The sequence below is a fragment of the Scyliorhinus canicula genome, chromosome 10 (assembly GCF_902713615.1).
Source record: "Scyliorhinus canicula chromosome 10, sScyCan1.1, whole genome shotgun sequence".
NCBI classification, from domain to species: Eukaryota; Metazoa; Chordata; class Chondrichthyes; order Carcharhiniformes; family Scyliorhinidae; genus Scyliorhinus; species Scyliorhinus canicula.
In genome coordinates this window covers 3284148-3305955 of record NC_052155.1, presented here as the reverse complement: position 1 = coordinate 3305955, position 21808 = coordinate 3284148, and the positions used below count along the sequence as shown (strand labels likewise).

General features: G+C 46.7%; 1 protein-coding gene and 1 non-coding gene across 2 annotated transcripts in view; one reads left to right on the top strand and one right to left on the bottom strand.

Annotated features, from left to right (window-relative positions):
• The window catches only part of faim2a (Fas apoptotic inhibitory molecule 2a), a 394729-nt gene that overhangs the window by 10992 nt on the left and 361929 nt on the right, over window positions 1–21808 (top strand). The window lies entirely within an intron of this gene.
• trnae-cuc lies at window positions 7742–7813 on the bottom strand. Its single transcript has one exon. It is a non-coding gene; the product is annotated as a tRNA-Glu (tRNA).

Below are 21808 nucleotides of genomic sequence, written 5' to 3'. Positions count from 1 at the left end.
TTTGTACTGACAGAGGAATAACAATCAATTGGGCCGTGAAATATGCACCTGAGAGTAATGGAATGGCTGAGAGGTCTGTAAGAAAAGTACAAGAATTGGATCATAAAGAATCAGAATAATAAAGGCTGCGATAAAGACATTGAAGAATAGTATTTGATCTTAATAGTAATCTCGGAACCTCTGTCTCCCAGGGACAAGAGGACCCAAGTGAATCTGGGAATTATCAAGTAGAGACGAAGTTTGGGTGAAGCTACCACTAAGACTGCAGGGAAAATCATTCGTGAGACTGTAAAATGTAAAGACAAGATGTTCAGATTCTGGTACACAAACAGTTGAATTAGAGAAGCATGTGTCTGGAGCAAAATAAATTGTCACATTAAAACACATGGCCCAGTGAGCATAAGAGGAGTTTGAGATTCTTCGAATCTCACTCAGGGTGCAATGACAGAAGAAGGCTTAACAGGCCTTCATTGATGTATATCAAGGATAGGGAAAATAAACCATTCAAAAGAATGGTGGCAAAATAAATCCGGAAGTCCCGGAGAGGGCATTTCTGGGTTAACCAAATGAAAACGAAGGTACAAATTAAGAGTAGGCCCTCTCCATCCTTGATCTGTTCATTTGATTTTCAGATGGAAAAAAATAATAGCAAACCAGTTCCCGAAGGAAGAGAACTACACTCCAGAGAGGAATCTTTTAGACAGGATTGGGGGGGGGGGGGGAACTAATGATACAATTGGCTACATATTTGAGGGATTAAATGACAGAACACGGAGGAAAACTTTACGGGTTAGAAACAAATCAAATATCAAATTATAACTGGACAGCGAAATGTCCGGTCAGACATCTCTAACTGGAAATTGGCTGATGGGTGATCTGCGGTCTCCATGGGTATGTACTACGCGGTGGAATTATTAAGGGTCTCGGCAGATAGCAGCGACTGACGAGGAACCCCAATATGATAAATGACAATAGTTTAAGAACTTTTGTAGCTTGATACCACGGCGGGAAAATTGTTACCAATGCAGCAAAACAATATTGCATTGAAGACCTGTAATTGTTAATTTAAAAAAATCATGTAAATTGATAGGGACTGTTATATATATATATGATAAGCGGGGTATGTTGTCGTTATAGAACTTGATCCACATTTCTAAACTGTGTGAATGTTTTAATAGGGGTAGTTTAGTGTGTTCTTGATTTAACTATATAGTACATTACAAATATATTGATGTTGTTTATATGCCATATTTAGTATGTAATAACTATTGGTCCCAAAGCCAAGAAGGGATGTTTCGATATTGTACCTTATTTCTGGTATTTAAATTGTGATAACAGTTGAAAATATGTAAGTTGTAGCACACAGTCTATTTGTGTGGTTAGGTAATGAATATGTGTTAAGATAAGATTTTTTTACTATATATATACAATAGGGAGAACTTGTTTGAAGAAGAGACGGTTCATGTGGTTTTGCAAATGCTGTAATGGAAAGTATACACTTTAATGTTATAAGGGAATAATGACAGATGAAAGGGATTTGAAGGAAATTTGCCAGAAAGATATTCTCTCATGTAAACCAGGGTTGGCAGACTTACATGATTCACGACAATGTTAGACATTAATGGGGAAGTTAGGAATACAAGCAGGATTAATTGAACCTTTTAAATTAATGAAACAAGGGATCAGTGGGTGGTACATTATATCACATTACCCCATTCCAATCAGAAATGGAAAACAATTTGGATGACGGAAAAATGGGACACGTAACACCAGTGATGGACAAAAGGTCTGTTTGGTTACTGATGACTGAGTTGTGTGCTGTTTCTAACGGACACGAGGAAGCTTAACGGTGCTGCTATCCCAAGGAAGTAAAATGCTTTGGAGGTAGTGGAACACACGGAAACTATAGTGTTACCTTCCTGAGCGGCTATGGCTATGGTTCACGGTAATTGGACTGGAACGGAAAACAAGACTCTTATCGACACTGTTCTGAGATATGCATACAATGACAATGATCGGGATATAGGTTAGTTAGCAACAATTGGATGGGGGGGGGGGGGACAAATAAACCAAATTATAGATATGTTTCAAATGTCAAGACGGGGGTTCTTGAAAATACAGAAAAGGTGTCATTTGAAACATTGAAGTCTGGCATATCTGGTCTGAGGGTACAGGGAAAGAAAAACATTTTAATAAGACACTTTCCCTGCCCTTGGTGCCTGTCTGTCTCTCGTGCCCAAACTTTCTTTGCCGCAAAGTTATTTCATATTATTTAGGATACACTTCTGTTTTTTAACAACCAAGGCATGTCAAAACAGCTTTCCCTACCCTTATATCTTTGAGCTGTAAGGCGCTAGAAGATCAAATATACAATTTTTAGTGCCATGTTTTAAGTGTTCAAAGTGAAACAGTTGTTGTAAATCAGTGTTTGTGATACATGCTCATTCGTAGATTAAACACTGTGTATGTAAGGAAGACACACATTGTTATGAAGTGCATTTCCATTTGTATATTTATCATCCCCAGCCACCCCCCCCCCCCACCCCTCACCATGCCCCTTTAAGCCCCGTAGCCCATCCCCTATCGGAGGTCCCTATTTTCCCGCCAAAAGTATCAAGTGCGGCTCCTCCTTCCCCCCACCCATGAGGCAGCAGCCTCAGGAGAGCAGAACACGAGGAGCAGCAGCTGGAGAGGTCAGAACGGAGCACAGAGGAAGAGGACAGAAACAGAGAACCAGCATCAGGAGGTAGAGAGAGAGAGAGAGAAGAGAGAGAGAGAGAGAGAGAGAGAGAGAGAAGAGAAGAGATAGAAGAGAGAGATAGAGAGAGAGAGAACTCGTCATGGAAAAGCAAGCATCAGCGAGTATAAACTGTAATAGATTTAAAGAAGGCTAGGATTTAAAGTTAAAATGCTAAGGTGGGTCTGAAGGTCCCTACAACCAACCAGACAGCATCCAAAATCAGTAATCTTTTTACCTTTCTGTAAAGAAAGTGTTTGCAACTTTAAAAAAGTATAATAAAATAACTTAAACTGAAAAAGTGGTTATTAGCTTACTTCACTTCCTTAATAACGCAGGACCCAGGACATCGATGCTATTACGGGGTAAGTAGGTAAAATTCTTCGGTGAAGGTATGGGTTATACCGGGGGACAACTTGAAAAGATAGTTTGACCTGAATAGCACCCACAGAAGTGCATCGGAGTCAGGGAGTGAGAATCCCTGTTCACCATTTAGAATATTGGCCCTTTCGGTACAGGGGGAAATCTAAGAAGAGTGGTGAATTTACAAAAACAAGGCATATGGGCGATAAGGAATAGTGTAGAGGGACTTTAAGGGGATTTCACAGGACAGCGCAACATCGAGGGCTGAAGGGCCGTACTGTGCTGTAATGTTCTATGTTCGATGTTCTATGTTCTACACCACAGACCCATCAGTGACCCAGCACACCACACACCACTGACAGTACAAATTGTCCCACAGCCCCATCAGGCACCCAGCACACCACATATAACTGACAGTACATAATGTACCACAGCCCCCTCAGTCACCCAGCACACCCCACACCACTGGAGTACACACTGTCCCACACACGCATCAGACACCCAGCACATCGCACACCACTGACAGTACAAAATGTACTACAGCCCTAACAAGCACCCAGCGCACCAGCACACCACAGAACACAGTCAGTACAAAATGTACCACACCCCCATCAGGTGCCCAGCACAGCGCACACCACTGACACTACACAATGTATCACATCCCCATCAGGCACCCAACACTCCAGACACCACTGAAAGTACACAATGTACCACAGACCCATCAGCACCCGTACACACCCACACCACTGACTGTGCACAATGTACCACACCCCGTCAGCATCCTGCACAACACACACCACTGACAGTACACAATGTACCACACCCCCATCAGGCACCCAGAAAACACACCCTGACAGTATACAATGTACCACAGCCTCATCAGGCACCCAGAACACCACACATCACTGACAGTACACAGTTCCCATACCCCCATCAGGCACCCAGCACACCACACACTACTGACTGTACACAATGTACCGCAGCGCCATCAGGCACCCAGCACACCAAACACCACTGACTACACCATGTACCTGACCCATATCAGGCACCCAGCACACCACACACCACTGACAGTGCACAATGTAACACAGTCCCATCAGCACCGCACAGCACACCACACACCCTGACATATACAATGCACCACACCCCATCAGGCACCCAGCCACATCTGGGGTTATTGTGTGTATGAAATTGTGATGAGTCCGTTTTGAGTATGTTTTTGCTGGGTCCGTGTGTGTTTCAGGTTGTATGAGAGTATGTGCGCGGGCCTATGTGTGTGACAGAGTGTGCTTGTGTGAGGTGTGTTGGTTGTCAGTGTAAGTCCCTGTGAGAGAGTGGGTCGGTATGTGTGTGAGGCTGTGTGTGTATGAGGTGTGTATGAGGTGTGTGTGAGAGTGTTTGAAACTGTGTGTGTGAGTGCGAATGTATGTCAGGTGTGTGAGGGTTTGTGTGACTGTGTGTGTGATGTAGTTGTGAGGATTGTGTGTGAGTGAGTGTGTATGCCCCTGTGAGTGTGGGTGGGTGTGATAGGGTGTGTGTGTGTGCGTGAGGGGGTGCGTGAGGGTGTGTGTGTATGAGGGTGTGTGTGATGGTGTGTGCGTGAGGGTGTGTGTGCGGGTGTGTGTGGGTGTGAGTGTGAGGGTGTTTATGTGTTGAGGGAGTGTGTGCGGAGTGTGTGAGGTGTGTGTGACGGGGTGTGAGGGTATGTGTGAGCGTGTGTGAGGATGTGTGTGAGAGGGGGTGTGTGAGGGTTTGTGTGAGGGTGTGTGTGAGGGGGGTATGTGAGCGTGTGAGTGTGTCTGTGTGTGTGAGCGTGTGTCTATGAGAGGGTGTGTGTGAGGGTGTTTGTGAAGGTGTCTGTGAGGATGTGCGTGAGGATATGTGACGGTGTCTGTCTGTGAGGTGTGTGTGTGAGGGTGTGTATGTGGGTGTGTGTGTGTATGAGGCTTGTATGAGGGCATGTGAGGGTGTGTGAATGTGTGAGTGTGTTTCTGAGGGTGTGTGTGAGCGAGTGTGTACGTCCCTGTGAGATTGTGGGTGGTGTGATAGGGTGTGTGCTTAAGGAGAGTGTGTGAGCGTGAGTGTCTATGAGGGGGGTGTGAGGGTGTGTGTGCGAGGGTGGGTCTGTGTGTGCGTGTGTGTGGGTGTATGTGTGTGTTGTGTGGTTGCGTGTGCGGTGTGAGGGTGTGTTGGTGTGTATGTGTGAGGTGTGTGTGGAGGGTGTGTGTGAGGGTGTGTGTAGGGTGTGTGTGAGGGTGTATGTGTGAGAGGGTGTATGAGGGTTTGTGTGAGGGTCTGTGTGAGGGGGTTGTGTTTTGAGGGTGTGTGTGAGGGTGTGTGTGTGCGTGTGTGTGTGGGTTGTCTGTGTGAGGGTGTGTGTGAGGGTCTGTGTGAAGGGTTTGTGTGAGAGGGTGTGTGAGGGGTGTGTGTGAGGTCTGTGTGAGGGTGTGTGTTTGAGGTATTGTGAGGGTGTGTGTATTGTGTGTGTAGTGGGTGTGTGTCTGTGTGAGCGTGTGGTCTGATGTGTGTGCGTGTGTGCGGTTGTGTGTGAGCGTGTTTGTGAGGGTGTGTGAGGGGTTGCGTGAGGGGTTGTGTGAGGGTGTGTGTGAAGGTGTGTGTGAGCGTGTGTGAGGGTGAGTGTGTGTGTGAATGTGTGTGGGGTGTGTATGTGTGTGAGGGTGTGTGTGTGCGGGTGTGAGGGTGTGTGTGAGGGGGAGTGAGGGTATGTGTGAGAGTGTGTGAGGATGTGGTGTGTGAAAAATGAAATAAAATCGCTTTATTGTCACGAGTAGGCTTCAATGAAGTTACAGTGAAAACCCCTCTCGCCACATTCCGGCGCCTGTCCAGGGAGCCTGGTACGGGAGAGGGTGTGAGAGAAATAGTGTGTGTGTGAGGGTTTGTGTGAGGGAGAGTGTGTGAAGGTTTGTGTAGGGTGTGTGTGATCGTGTGTGTGAGGGTGTGTGAGTGTGTGTGTGTGTGTGAGGGTGTGTGTTTGAGAGGGTGTGTAAGAGGTGTGTGTGAGGGTGTGTGTGAGATGTGCATGAGGGTATGTGAGCGTATGTGAGGGTGTGTGTGAGGGTGTGTGTCTGAGTTGTGTGAGGGTGTGTGTGTGTGAGGGTGTGTGTGTGGCGTGTGTGTGTGTGAGGGCGTGTGTGTGTTTGTATGGTTTGTATGAGGGTGTGTGAGGATGTGTGTGAATGTGTGTGTGTGAGTGTGTGTGAGGTGTATGTATGTGTGATGGTGTGTGTGAGGGTTTGTGTGGGGAGTGTGTGTGAGGGTGTGTGTGAGGGTGTGTGTAGTGTGAGGTGTGTGTGAGAGGGTTTGTGTGAGGGTGGTTTTGTGAGGGTTTGTGTGAGGGAGTGTGTGTGAAGGTATGTGTGAGGGTGTGGTGTGTGAATGTGTGTGTGAAGGTTTGTGTGAGGGTGTGTGTGTGAGGTGTGTGTGAGGTTTGTGTGATGGGGTTTTGTGAAGGTTTGTGTGAGGGTTGTGTGTGAGTGTTTGTGTGAGGGTTGTGTGTTGAGCGTGTGTGTGTGTGAGCGTGTGTGTGTGTGAGGGTGTGTGTGTTATGGGTTTTGTATGAGGGTGTGTGAGGATGTGTGAATGTGTGTGTGAGCGTGTGTGAGGGTGGTGTATGTGTGAGGGTGTGTGTGAGGGTTTGTGTGAGGGTGTGTGTGAGGGTTTGTGTGAGGGAGTGTGTGAGGGTGTTGTGTGTGAGGGTGTGTGCATGTGTGAGGGTGTGTGAGAGGGTTTGTGTGGGTGTGTTTTTGTGAGGGTTTGTGTGAGGGAGTGTGTGTGGGTTTATGTGAGGGTGTGTGTGTGAATGTTGTGTGAGGTTTGTGTGAGGGAGTTTGTGTGAAGGTTTGTGTGAGGGTGTGTGTGTGAGGGTGTGTACGAGGGTGTGTGTGAGGGAATTTGTGTGAGGTTTGTGTAAGGGTGTGTGTGTGAGGGTTTGTGGGAGTTTGTGTGTGTGTGAGTTTGTGTGAGGGCGTGTGTGTGAGATTGTGTGAGGTGTGTGTTTGTATGTGTTCGTGTGAGGGTTTTGTGTGAGGGAGTTTGTGTGAAGGTTTGGCGAGGGTGTGTGTGTGAGGGTTTGTATGAGGGTTTGTATTTCGTTGTTGTGTGTGGGGGGAATGTATGTTTTCGTTTGCTGGTATTGTGTGATTGTGGGTGTGTGTGTGAGTGTTTGATTGTGGTTGTGTGAGGGATTGTATTTGAATGTGTTATAGAACATAGAACTAGACAGTACAGCACAGAACAGGCCCTTCGGCCCTCAATGTTGTGCCGAGCCATGATCACCCTACTCAACCCACATATCCACCCTATACCCGTAACCCAACAACCCCCCCCATTAACCTTACATTTATTAGGACACTACGGGCAATTTAGCATGCCATCCACCTAACCCGCACATCTTTGGACTGTGGGAGAAACCGGAGCACCCGAGGAAACCCACCCACAGGGGGAGGACGTGCAGACTCCACACAGACAGTGACCCCCGGGATCGAACCTGGGACCCTGGAGCTGTGAAGCATTTATGCTAACCACCATGCTACCCTGCTGCCCCAAAAATCTCCCACCTGTGATTCTGCACTGTTTTCGACCAGAAAGGAAGGCAGATTGGATGTAAAGAGCAAACTTACATTCCCTGACCGGGAATCGAACCCGAGCCGCGGCGGTGAGAGCGCCGAACCCTAACCACTAGACCACCAGGGAGGTTTGGCTGTGTGTGGGGCTGGTGTGTGTATGGGTATGTGTGGTGTGTGTCTGTGTGTGTGTGTGGGTTTAATGAGTGTGATGTGTCGCATGAGTATATATGTTGAGTGGGGTGTGGTGGGGGTTTGTATGCGTGGTAGTGTGAGTGTGTGTGTGTGGTTGTGTGTAAGGGTGCGTATGTGTGTTGTGGGTGTGGTGAACATGTGTATTTGATGGGTACTTGTTGGTTTGCGTGTAGGGCGCAGTCTGTGTGGGTGTGATTGTGGTGTTGTTGGGAGTGCCTGAGGATGGTTGTATGAGGCTGTGAATGTGTGTGGACCTGTGAGATTGTGTGAGATTGTGTGTCGTAGTGAGCGGATGTGGTTGGTACGTGGTTGGGTGTTCTGGCTGCATTCATTGTCGTGTGTCTGTACGTGCATGTGTGTGGGTGGGTGTGTGGTGTGCGTGTGTGTGTAGGTATTGTGTGTATGTGTGTTGGTGAGTGTCTGGTGAGCGTGTATGTGTGCATGTTTTTGCATGTGTGATGTGTGTTTGTGTCTGTGTGTGTGGTGGGTTTTTGATTTTGTGAGTTTTTGATGTGTGAGTGTACTGTGTATTATTGTGTATTACTGTGTGTGGGTATGTGTTTTTATATGAGTTCACTGTATATTATGAGTGTGTCGGCTGCGTGTGTGAATGCATGTGTGTGTGCGCAATCGCGCATGTGTTGCGTGCGTGTGTGTGAGTGTGATATGTGCGTAGGTGAGAGTTTGTGTGCGGGTGTTGGTGTGTCATGATTGTGTGTGTGGATAGTCGGTGTTTTTTGTCTTGTGTTGTGGGAACGTATGTGTGTGAGTGTGTGTATTACTGCCTGTCTGTGTGTGTATTAGTGTATATGCTGTCTGTGAGTGTGTATTAGTGACAGTCTGTGTGTGAGTGTGTGTATTACTGTCTCTATCTGTGTGTGAGTGTGTGCATTACTGTCTGTGTGAGTGTGAGTGGATGTGTTAGTGTCTCTGTGTGTGTGAGAGTGAGTGTATTAGTGTCTCTGTGTGTCTGTGGGTGGGTGTATTAGTGTCCCTGTGTCTGTGTGTCAGTGTATATGTGTCTCTGTGTGTGAGTGTGTGTTATGTCTCTGTGTGTGAGAGTGTTGTATGTGACTCTGTTGTGAGGTTGTGTTAGTGCCTCTGTGTTTCTGTCAGTGTGTGTATTAGTGTCTCTGTGTGACTGTGATGAGTGTGTTACTGTCTAAGTGTGTGAGAGTGTGTGTATTAGTGTCTCTATGTGACTGTGAGTGTGTTTGTATTAGTATCTGTGTATGTCTGTGAGTGTGTGTATTTTTCTGTGTGTGTCTGTGAGTGTGTGTATCAGTGTCTCTGTGTGTCTGTGAGTGTGTGTATTAGTGCTGTGAGTGTATTAGTGTCTCTGTGTGTCTGTCAATGTGTTATCATTGTCTCTGTGTGTCTATGAGTGTGTTACTGTCTATGTGTGCATGAGTGTGTGTATTAGTGTCTGTGTGTGAGTGTGCATTAGTGTCTCTGTGTGTGAGTGTGTGTATTAGTTCTCTGTGTGTGAGGGTGTGTGTTAGTGTCTCTGTGTGTCTGTGAGTGTGTGTATTAGTGTCTCTGGGTGTCTGTGAGTGAGTGTGTTACTGTCTATGTGTGTGAGAGTGTGTGTATTAGTGTCTGTGTTTGTCTGTGAGTGTGTGTGTTAGTGTCTCTGTAGGCCTGTGAGTGTGTGTATTAGTTCTGTGTGTCTGTGAGTGTGTGTATAAGTGTATCTGTGTGTGTGAGTGTGTGTATTTGTGCCTCAGTGTGTGTGAGTGTGTGTATTAGTGTCTCTGTGTGTCTGTGAGTGTGTGTATTAGTGTCTCTGTGTGTCTGTGAGTGTTGTATTAGTGTATATGTGTGTCTGTGAGTGTATTAGTGTCTCTGTGTGTCTGTGAGTGTGTATTGGAACATAGAACATAGAACAGTACAGCACAGAACAGGCCCTTCGGCCCTCGATGTTGTGCCGAGCAATAAGCACCCTACTCAAACCCACGTATCCACCCAATACCGGAACACAACACCCCACACCCTTAACCTTACTTTTTAGGACAATACGGCAATTTAGCATGGCCAATCCACCTAACCCGCACATTAGGGGCCACGGTAGCATGGTGGTTAGCATAAATGCTTCACAGCTCCAGGTCCCAGGTTCGATTCCCGGCTGGGTCACTGTCTGTGCGGTCTGAACGTCCTCCCCGTTCTGCGTGGGTTTCCTCCGGGTGCTCCGGTTTCCGCCCACAGTTCCAAAAGATGTGCGGGTTAATTGGATTGGCCATGCTAAATTGCCCGTAGTGTCCTAAAAAAGGTAGGTTAAGGGGGGGGGTGTTGGGTTACGGGTATAGGGTGGATACGTGGGTTTGAGTGCGCCGATCATGGCTCGGCACAACATCGAGGGCCGAAGGGCCTGTTCTGTGCTGCACTGTTCTATCTCTGGACCTGTGGGAGAAAACCGGAGCACCCGGAGGAAACCCACCACACCGGGGAGGACGTGCAGACTCCGCACAGACAGTGTCCAGCTGGGAACCGAACCTGGGACCCTGAAGCTGTGAAGCATTTATGGTAACCACCATGCTACCGTGCTGCCCTGTGAGTGTGTGTATTAGTGGCTCTGTGTGGACTGGAGTGTGTATTAGTGTCTCTGTGTGTAGGTGAAGTGACTGTAGTATTAGTGTCTCTGTGTGTCTGTAGTGAGGGTGTATTAGTTCCTCTGTGTGTCTGTGAGTGTGTGTATTAGTGTTCTGTGTGTCTGTGATGTGTGTATTCGTGTCTCTGTGTGTCTGTGAGTGTGTGTATTAGTGTCTCTGCGTGTGTTACGTTTAGTGCCTCTGTGTGTGAGTGTATTCGTGTCTGTGTTTGTGTGAGTGAGTGTATCATTTCTCTGTGTTTCTGTGAATGTGTGTATTACTGTCTCTTTCTGTGTCTGAGTGTGTTTATTAATGTATGTGTGCGTGAGTGGGTGTAGTGTCTCTGTGTGAGTCAGAGTGAGTGTATTAGTGTTTATGTGTGTCTGTGAGTGTGTGTATTAGAGTCTCTGTGTGTCTGTGAGAGTGTGTTTATTAGTGTGAGTGTGTGTATTAGTGTGTCTGTATGTCTGTCAGTCCTGTGTATTAGTGTCTCTGGTGTCTGTGAGTGTGTGTGTATTAGTGTATGTGTGATTGTGTGTGTGTATTAGTGTCTCTGTGTGTCTGTGAGTGTCTGTATTAGTGTATCTGTGTGTCTGTGAGAGTGTCTATTAGTGTCTCTGTGTATCTGTGAGTGTGTGTATTATGTCTCTGTGTGTCTGTGTATTAGTGTCTGTATGACTGTGAGTGTGTTTATTAGTGTCTCTGTGTGTCTGTGAGTGTGTGTATTAGTGTCTCTGTGTGTAATTGAGTGTGTGTATTAGTGTCTCTGTGTATGTGAGTGTGTGTATTAGTGTCTCAAGTGTCTGTGAGAGTTTAATGTATTAGTGTATCTATGTGTCGGTAGATTTGGTGTATTAGTGTCTCCGTGTGTCTGCGAGTGTGTGTTTACTGTCTCTCTGTGCGTCTGTGAGTGTGTGTATTAGTGTCTCTGTGTGTCTGTGAGTGTGTGTATGTGTCTGTGAGTCTGTGTGTTTTTGTATTAGTGTCTCTGTATCTGTGAGTGTGTGTATTCATGTCTGTCAGTGTCTGTGATGTGTTTTATTAGTGTTTATGTGTGTCTGTGAGTGTGTATTAGTATCTGTGTATGTCTGAGAATGTGTGTATTAGTGTCCCTGTGTATATGAGTGTGTGTATTAGTGCCTCTGTGTGTCTTTGACTGTGTGTATTAGTGTCTCTGTGTGTCTGTGAGTGTGTGTATTAGTGTCTGTATGACTGTGAGTGTGTGTATTTGTGTCTCTGTGTGCCTGTGCGCGTGTGTATTAGTGTCTCTGTGTGTAATTGAGTGTGTGTATTGGTGTCTCTGTGTGTCTGTGCGCGTGTGTATTAGTGTCTCTGTGTGTAATTGAGTGTGTGTATTGGTGTCTCTGTGTGTATGTGAGTGTGTGTTAATGTCTCAGTGTCTGTGAGTGTGTGTATTAGTGTCTCTATGTGTCTGTGAGTGTGTGTATTAGTGTCTCTGTGTGTCTGTGAGTGTGTGTATTAGTGTCTGTGTGTCTGTGGATGTGTGCATTAGTGTCTCTCTGTGAGTGTGTGTATACGTGTCTGTCAGTGTCTTTGTGTGTGTATTAGTGTATTTGTGTCTGTGAGTGTGTATTAGTCTCTCTGTGTGTCTGTGAATGTGTGTATTCGTGTCCCTGTGTGTCTGTGAGTGTGTGTATTAGTGTCTCTGTGTTTCTGTGAGTGTGTATTAGTTTCTCTCTGTGTGTCTGTGAGTGTGTTTATTGGTGTATGTGAGTGTGTGTATTATGTCTCTGTGTGTCTGTCAGTGTGTGTATTAGAATCTCTGTGTGTCTTGGGTGTGAGTGTGTGTATTAGTGTCTCTGTGTGTTTCACTGTGAGTATTAGTGTCTCTGTGTGTCTGTGAGTGTGTGTATTAGTGTCTCTGTGTGTCTGTGGTGTGTGTATTTGTGTCTCTGTGTGTCTATCAGTGTGTATTATTGTCTCTGCGTGCAGCGAGTGCGTGTATTAGTGTCTCTGTGTCCTGTGAGTTTGTATTAGTGTCTCTAGTGTATGTGAGTGTGTGTATTAGTGTCTCTGTGGTCTGCGAGAGTGTATTAGTTTCTCTGTGTGTCTGTCAGTGTCTGTTAGTGTAGTGAGTCTGTGTCTGTGTGTGTTCGTGTCTCTGTGTGTCTGTCAGTGGTGTATTAATCCCTGAGTGTGCGTGTTAGTGTCTGTGTGTGAGTGTGTGCCATGCCTGAGTGTGTATTAGTGCCTGTGTGCTTGTGTATTAGTGTCTGTGTGTGAGTGCGTGTATAGTGTCTTATAGTGTTTGTGTGTGTGTGTGTCCGTGCCTGTTGCGAGTGCATTACTGTCTCTGTGATTTTGAGTGTGTGTTCGTGTCTGTGTGTGTGTTAGTGTTAGTGTGTGTGTTAGTGTCTGTGTGAGTGTGTGTCAGTGTCTGTGTGTGTGTGTGTTAGCGTCTCTATATGTTAGTGCCTGTGTGTGTGTTAGTGTCTGTGTATTTTGTGTCTCTGTGTGATAGTCTCTGTGTGTGTGTTAGTGTCTTGTGTGTTAGTGTCTGTGCGTGTGTTAGTGACTGTGTGTGTGTGTTAGTGTCTGTGTGTGTGTTACTGTCTGTGTCCGTTAGTGTCTGAGTGTGTCTTAGTGTCGGTGTGCGTTAGCGTCTGTGTGTTAGTGTCTGTGTGTTTGCGTCTGCGTGCGTTAGTATCTGTGTGTGTGTTAGTGTAAGTGTGTTAGTGTGTGTGTGTTAGTGTATGTGTGTGTGTTTGTGTCTGTTGTGTGTTAGTGTCTGTGTGTGTTAGTGACTTTGTGTGTGTGTAGGTATGTGTCTGTGTGTTAATGTCTGTGTGTGTTGGTGTTTGTGTGTGTGTTAGTGTCTGTGTGTGTGTTCGTGTCTGTGTGTTATGTCCGTGTGTGTTTTAGTGTCTGTGTGTGTTCGTGTCTGTGTGTTAGTGCCTGTGTGTGTTAGTGTCTGCGTGTGTTAGTGTATGTGTGTTAGTGTATGTGTGTTAGTGTCTGTGTGTTTGTTAGTGTCTGTGTGTTAACGTCTGTGTGTTCGTGTCTGTGTGTTAGTGTCTGTGTGTTATTGTCTGTGTGTGTGTTAGTGTTTGTATGAGGTGTTTTGTGTCTGTCTGTTGTGTATGTGTGTTTTTAGTGTCTGCGTGTTAGTTTCATAATGTGTGTTAGTGAGTGCGTGTTCCTGTCTGTGTGTGTGTTAGTTTCTGTGTGTGTGTTAGTGACTGTGTGTGTCTCTGTGTGTGTTTTAGTGTCTGTGTGTTTGTTAGTGTTTGTGTGAGTGTGTTAGTGTGTGTTTGTTAGTGTATGTGTTTGTGTTAGTGTCTGTGGAGGTGTTTGTGTGTTAGTGTATGTGTGTTGTTTGTCTGTGTTGTGTTGGTGACCGTGTGTGTTAGTGTATGTGTGTGTTAGTGTCTGTGTATGTGTGTTAGTGCCTGTCTGTGTGTGTTAGTGTCTGTTGTGTTAGTGTCTGTGTGTTAGCGTCTGTGTGTGTTAGCGTCTGTGTGTGATAGTGTATGTGTGTGTTAGTGTCTGTGTGTGTTGTGTATGTGTTAGTGTCCTGTGTGTTAGTGTCTGGTGTGTTAGTGTATCTGTGCCAGTATCCGATTGTGTTAGTGTCTGTGTGTATTTGTGCCTGTGTGCGTCAGTGTCTGTGTGTGTGTTAGTGTGTGTGTGTTTTAGTGTCTGTGTGTGTTAGTGCCTGTGTGCGTTAGTGTCTGTGTGTGTGTTAGTGTCTGTGTGTTAGTTTCTGTGTGTGCGTTAGTGTCTGTGTGTTACTGTATGTGTGTGTGTTAGTGTCTGTGTGTGTGTTTTTGTCTGTGTGTCTCTGTGTGCGTTAGTGTCTGTGTGTGTGTTACTTTCTGTGTGTGTGTTAGTGTATGTGTTTGTGTTAGTGTCTGCGTGTGTTAGTGTATGTGTGTTAGTGTATGTGTGTCAGTGTCGGTGTGTGTGTGTGTGTTAGTGTCTGTGTGTGTGTTCGTGTATGTGTGTGTTGGTGTCCGTGTGTGTGTTAATGACTGTGTCAGGTTCTGTGTGTTAGTGTCTGTGTGTTTGTTAGTGTTTATGTGAGTGAGTTAGTGTGTGTTTTGTTAGTGTATTGTGTGTGTGTTAGTGTCTGTGTGTGTTAGTGTGTTTTGTGTGTTAGTGTATGTGTGTGTTAGTGTCTGTGTGTGTTTTGGTGCCCGTGTGTGTTAGTGGCTGGGTGTTAGTGTCTGTGTGTGTGTTGGTGTCAGTGTGTGTTAGTGTCTGTGTGCGTGTGTGTTAATGTCTGTCTGTGTGTGTTAGTGTCTGTTGTGTGTGTTAGTGTCCGTGTCCGTTAGTGAATGTGTGTGTTAGCGTATTATTGTGTGTTGTGTCTGTGTGTGTTAGCGTCTGTGTGTGTTTTGTCTGTGTGTTGCGTCTGTGTGTGTTAGTGTCTGTGTGTGTTAGTGTCTGTGTGTGTTAGTGTCTGTGTGTTAGTGTCTGTGTGTGTGTTAGTGTCAGTGTGTGTTAGTGTCTGTGTGTGTGTGTGTTAATGTCTGTCTGTGTGTGTTAGTGTCTGTTGTGTGTGTTAGTGTCCGTGTCCGTTAGTGTATGTGTGTGTTAGTGTATTTTGTGTGTTAGTGTCTGTGTGTGTTAGGGTCTGTGTGTTTGCGTCTTTGTGTGTTCGTGTCTGTGTGTGTGTGTTACAGTATGTGTGTTAGTGTGTGTGTGTTAGTGTGCCTGTGTGTTTGTGTCACTGTGTGTGTTAGTGTATGTGTGTGTGTGTGTTAGTGTCTGTGGATGTGTTAGTGTGTTTGTGTGTTAGTGTATGTGTGTGTTAGTGTCTGTGTGTGTTTTGGTGCCCGTGTGTGTTAGTGGCTGGGTGTTAGTGTCTGTGTGTGTGTTGGTGTCAGTGTGTTTTAGTGTCTGTGTGCGTGTGTTAATGTCTGTCTGTGTGTGTTAGTGTCTGTTGTGTGTGTTAGTGTCCGTGTCCGTTAGTGTATGTGTGTGTTAGCGTATTATTGTGTGTTAGTGTCTGTGTGTGTTAGTGTCTGTGTGTGTTAGTGTCTGTGTGTTAGTGTCTGTGTGTGTTAGTGTCTGTGTGTGTTAGTGTCTGTGTGTGTGTGTCTGTGTGTTAGTGTCTGTGTGTGTGTTGGTGTCAGTGTGTGTTAGTGTCTGTGTGTGTGTGTTAATGTCTGTCTGTGTGTGTTAGTGTCTGTGTGTGTTTAGTGTCCGTGTCCGTTAGTGTATGTGTGTGTTAGTGTATTATTGTGTGTTAGTGTCTGTGTGTGTTAGGGTCTGTGTGTTTGCGTCTTTGTGTGTTAGTGTCTGTGTGTGTGTGTTACAGTATGTGTGTTAGTGTGTGTGTGTTAGTGATGTCTGTGTGTTTGTGTCAGTGCTGTGTGTGTTAGTGTATGTGTGTTAGTGCCTCTGTGTGTTAGTCGTGTCTGTGTGTGTGTTAGTGTTTGTGTTTGTTCGTGTCTGCGTGTGTTAGTGTCTGTGTGTGTTAGTGACTGGTGTGTTTCTGTGTGTGTTAGAGTCTGTGTGTTTGCTGGTGTTTTTGTGAGTGTGTTAGTGGGTGTGTGTTAGTGTATGTTTGTGTGTTAGTGTCGTGGATTGTTAGTGTGTTTGTGTGTTAGTGTCTGTGTGTCTTAATGACTGTGTGTTAGTGTCTATGTGTGTGTGTTAGTGTCTGTATGTGTGTGTTAGTGTCTGTGTGTGTGTGTGTTAGTGTCTGTGTGTGTTCGTGTCTGTGTGTGTGTAGCGTCTGTGTGCGTTAGCGTCTGTGCGTTAGTGTCTGTGTGTGTTAGATTCTGTGTGTGCGTTAGTTTCTGTGTGTGCGTTAGTTTCTGTGTGTGCGTTAGTGTCTGTGTGTGTGTTAGTGTCTGTGTGTTAGTTTCTGTGTGTGCGTTAGTGTCTGTGTATGTTAGTGTCTGTGTGTGTTAAGTGTCTGTGTGTGTGTTTGTGACTGTGTGTGTCTCTGTGTGCGTTAGTGTCTGTGTGTGTTACTTTCTGTGTTGTGTTAGTGTCTTTGTGTGTTAGTGTCTGCGTGTGTGTTAGTGTCTGCGTGTTAGTGTCTGTGTTTGTGTTAGTGTCTGCGTGTGTTAGTGTATGTGTGTTAGTGTCTGTGTGTGTCAGTGTCGGTGTGTGTGTCAGTGTCTGTGTGTGTGTGTCTGTGTGTGCGTTAGTGTATGTGTGTGTTGGTGTCTGTGTGTGTGTGAATGACTGTGTCAGGCTCTGTGTGTTAGTGTCTGTGTGTTTTGTTAGTGTTTATGTGAGTGTGTTAGTGTGTGTTTGTTAGTGTATGTGTGTGTGTGTTAGTGTCTGTGTTTGTGTTAGTGTGTTTGTGTGTTAGTGTCTGTGTGTGTTAGTGTCTGTGTGTTTTGGTGTCTGTGTGTGTGTCAGAGTGGCTGTGTGTGTTTGTGTCTGTGTGTGTTAGTGTCTGTGTGTTAGTCTGTGTGTGTGTTAGTGTCAGTGTGTGTTAGTGTCTGTGTGTGGTGTGTGTGTGTTAATGTCTGTCTGTGTAAGTGTCTGTCTGTCTGTGTGTGTGTTAGTGTCCGTGTGCGTAGTGTATGTGTGTGTTAGTGTCTGTGTGTTTGCGTCTGTGTGTGTTAGTGTCTGTGAGTGTGTGTTAGAGTATGTGTGTTAGTGTGTGTGTTAGTGTCTGCCTGTGTGTTTGTGTTTGGGTGTTAGTGTCTGCGTGTGTTAGTGTGTGTATGTTAATTTATGTGTGTGTCAGTGTCTGAAGTGTGTGTTATTGTCTGTGCGCCAGTGTCTGTGTAGAAGTGGATTTCATTTGGAACTTCGCTGATAGGGTTAATATAACAGTTCTGAAAAGCTCTGTGAAAGAGATGTCAACAGGTCAAGGGATGAAATAAAGGAGCGTGTTCTGACCGGCATCTGTAAAGCAGAGATGTCAGAAGGTTATGGGATGGAAAGAGGGAGTGTGGCTTTGGTACTATTTAATGTTCTGACCGGCATCTGTGAAGCAGAGATGTCAGAAGGTTATGGGATGGAAAGAGGAGTGTGGCTTTAGTACTATTTAATGTTCTGACCCGCACTGGAAAGCAAGAGGTCAAAAAGTCAAAGAATGGAATGAATGGGAAGCGTTACTTTATTGCAGAGATAACGCACTTAAGCTCGTTTGACCAGTTGAGACAAATAAACATTGAAATGTAAAGGAAGGGCTTTGGAATGAGTTAAGCCAGATGGCCATGGGATACAAAACCTTTGTATAATATTATAATAGTGACTTGTGCTAATGATTATGTCAAAAATACCTCCCGACCTCGAAGAATAATTCCATATATGTACATGTTCTGGATCCTTGCCAAATCATAGTGTATCTAGGAATTTAAGGGGACCACCCCTAAGCTGTAAAATGTTTAAAATACAGTCCTTATTCTGGGATTTTGGCACTTCTCGAAGGTGGTTACCCGACTGCTTAGAGATTTGTCCCGGCCGTGAATAAACGAATATTCGTTACTGACGTGTTCGAGTGTTTTACTTCTGGACTGACGATCAGATACGTGAAAGCGCAATTCACATTTGGTGGCCCGTATGGGGATCTCCAGAGGGGTCTGCGCAACTAACCGGCGTAATCGACTGAGCTCGTTCAAAGTAGAGGACGAATTTGGCCCCCAACGTGAGTAAAAATTTCTTTTCCACCTTGGTATTCGCCTACTACTAGTTTGATCGTTGCTCAGCCTTGCCGTTGGTTTGTCGAGAAGCCTCTGCGAGATCCAGGTCAGTCCAGCGAACCCGTTTTAAAGAGGGTAAGTGAGTGAACCCTGCGGTTACCGTCTCTAGGGGCAGCCTGAGACTGCCGCCGTGATTCCAGGCAGCGTTCTCTGGAGTTACGGGCGGGGTTGTCAGGACTGCTAGGGGCAGCCTGGGACTGCCGCCGTGATTCCAGGCAGCGTTCGCTGGAGTTACGGGCGGGGTTGCCAGGACTGCTAGGGGCAGCCTGAGACTGCCGCCGTGATTCCAGGCAGCGTTCTCTGGAGTTACGGGCGGGGTTGCCAGGACTGCTAGGGGCAGCCTGAGACTGCCGCCGTGATTCCAGGCAGCGTTCGCTGGAGTTACGGGCGGGGTTCTCAGGACTGCTAGGGGACGATTCCGGGCTGTGGGCTCCGGACGGGACTGCCGCCGTGATTCCAGGCAGCGTTCTCTGGAAGTTACGGGCGGGGTTCTCGGAGCTTATCCCCCGGTATAACCCATACTTTCACCGAAGAATTTTACCTACTTACCCCTTAATGGCATTTGTGTCCGGGGTCCTGCGTTATTGAGGAAGTAAAGTAAGCTAATAACCACTTAAAATCTGGTCTTCTTGAGTTGTATTAGCTGTTTAAACTCGGCAGCTTTCCTTGTCTTTCTCCAGCAGGCTGTCTCTCTCTCTCTCTCTCTCTCTCTCTCTCTCTCCTGTTGCTGTTGCAGAGTGCTGCTGCTTCTGCTCCCTGGGTTTATATTCTCTTTCAAAGAGTTATTAAGTTTTAACGACCGTATTGTATATGGGCTTGTTTCACTTTGATAGTTTAAAAGTATCTTTGATGTAAACATCTTACTACAACTAATTATTCATTTCAGGCATATCGTCTCCTCTCAGATTTGATTTTTAAAAATTGCTTTCGTTTTAATAGTTAACTTTTATTTCTGTGATTACAAATCGTTTAATTTTCCAATTGTCTACCGAATTAGATTTCCACCATGGGTAATACGGTAGACACTTGTAATGACTCGGGCAGTGCGCTCCAAACTCTGTGTGAACAATACCCTGAACATTCTAAGCAACTCCGACAATTGTCGGGGGCCCTCCATAAGAGCCTAGGCGAAGATAAATGGCCTCTGGGGGGACCTAAAGATTTGGGTCCTGTCCTGGAGGCCCAACAAGTAATCTGGAAAACCAATCGCGGTTCCACCGCAAAGAAATTAATTGCCTTGTGGAGGGAATACTGTCAGTCAGTGAAAGATGCCTCTATACTGGCTAGCTGGCAGGCAAATGCCTCAAAATTGGGTATTGGCCTCACCAAAGGGGGAATTGTTAAAACAGTAGAGGTCTTAAAGAGGGAATGTAAAGAATATAAAGAACGTAAGAATGCTACTCCTACCCCGGCGCCGGTCAGCAATGCGAAGCAAGGTTGGGAGGAAGGGGACGATGGGGATGAGGAACATCTGTTCAATTGCAGGGGACGTCAGAAGCCTCCCCAGTCTCCACCTAACGCGCCCATTCAGAATCCACCACCTTATGCACCACCGCCCCAACCAGCATATCAACCCCCGGCCATGAGTACAAGGTCGAGAACAAGGGGAAAAGGGAGACCATTCATGCAATTAGTCCAGTTAAAGGAGCAATTGGGAAAACAATTAGATAGTCTTTTCCAAGACCAGGATGAGGACGAGGAGGTACCTCCTCCTCCTCCTCCACCAGCCCTCGACCATCCCTCACCCCCACCACGACAGATGCCAATGCGCCAGGTGCCAAATCCTGCCTATGACCCTAATGCAAACGCGGGCATCCCTAATGCTGAACGTACCATGAATATTTATTTTCCGTGGAAACCCAATGAGATCATGTCCCTACTGGCTGGAATACCAGATAGGAAAGTGTCCCCTAGTGCCTTTGTTGACCAACTCCAATGCACAATTCGTGTATATGAGGCCTAAGCACGAGACTTATGGGCCTTGGTCCAGCGGGTCTTGCGCCCAGAGGAACACGTTCGCTTCTGCAATGTCTTACAACAGCAGAATCCTACTATTGGCCTCCCTGTGTCTTTAGTGACCCTTAACGTGCTCCACCAGGCGGACCAGCTACGCCAAGATGCTATTTTTGCTGCCTTAGACACTACTCTTCAAAAGCCTGTAGATATTACTAGAATACTTGAGACCAAACCCCGCAAGGATGAGGAAGCCAACTCCTTTTTAGAGCGTTTTAATGAGGCCTACTGTAATCAAGCCGGAGACGCTAATTACCGTGCTGGCAACAACAGCCCACAGTATTGTGCCATGCTCTTGAGCTGCCTGCCCATCTCCTTATCAGATGCAATTAAGACTAACAATATGGATTGGTCCGATAATAGTCCCACCCAAATGGCACGAGCTGTGAGGTACTACTGGAAAAACAGCTCACCTGAGGGTCCGTCTAAAGTAACCCCTAAAATTAAGACTGAGTATGTCCTTAGAAAAGACGCCCAGGAGGTACCAACACCCTCCCGGGAGCCTGATAACACGGGCTGCCAGGTGGAACCTCAGTGCCGCGCCCCTGGTTGGGTGACCCTACAAGGTGGAGGATATACCCCCCATCCAAACGGGCCCCAAGCACCGCTCTATGGGCCTCCGTATGCCCCCCCGGGAGCAGCGGCGGCCTACGCGCTACCCCCCTTTTATCCCTATGCCACACCCTACCAGTACCCCCCCCCTTCCCCCATCTCCCTATTATTCACCAGCGCCGACCCAGGTAGCACCTACCCCCGCACAACCACCACAACAGGCAAGGCTCTGTTATAGTTGTGGTCAGCCAGGGCATTATGCTCGTAGCTGTCCCACGCACCCTAACCACGGCGGAGGGGGTCGTAGAGGGGGAGGACGGGGCAGGGGAGCGCCCGCAGTGGCTGCTCCAGTCACTACTCCGTTCACTCAGAATAACCCCTTCCAACAAAACTGACAGTCGATGTTGCCTTCTCGTTTAACCTCCCCTGATTCTGAACCTGTTCTTTCTTTAACCATTTACGGTCACTCTTACCCGTTTCTCATAGACACGGGCGCTACCATGTCTTCTGTACAGGCTCACCTCAACCTTCCCCTCTCATCAGAGACCCAGCAACTATCTGGTTTCCAGGGACAGGTAGCTAGTTACCCCATTTCTTTCCCTGTGCCCGTTTCCTACCAGGGCTACACCCTCTAGCACCGATTTATTGTTACAACCGGACTAGATTGTAATCTACTGGCCCGAGACCTTCTCTGTGCCTTTGGAATACATCTTGAATGTGGGGATAACGGGATCACTGCCCATTCACCCAGCATACCACGCCAGTTGCTCACCCATGTGCACCCGCAATGGTGGGCACTTCATTTGATGCCTGAGCGGTTGTTCCATGTCACGCTGGCTTACGACTCGACCGGAGCCGATGAAGGCCTGGTCGATTCTTACAGCCCTCACCTTGAACAAGAATTCTCAGTCACCCTTTTTGCTTCTGTGAGCGGGCCCCAAGGGACTGCGGATGCGGCGCAAGTGCCTACCTGGCTATGGCGCCAAGACGGGTACACCGCCCCGCATGTCACCCGCCATGTCCACTACCCCCACCATGCCAAGGATCTAGGGCCAATGGTCCGACAGGCGTTGGACCAGTCTGACCCCTCTCTTCTGGAACCCCAACTCCTCCCTGGCGGTCTCACCATTACATACATGT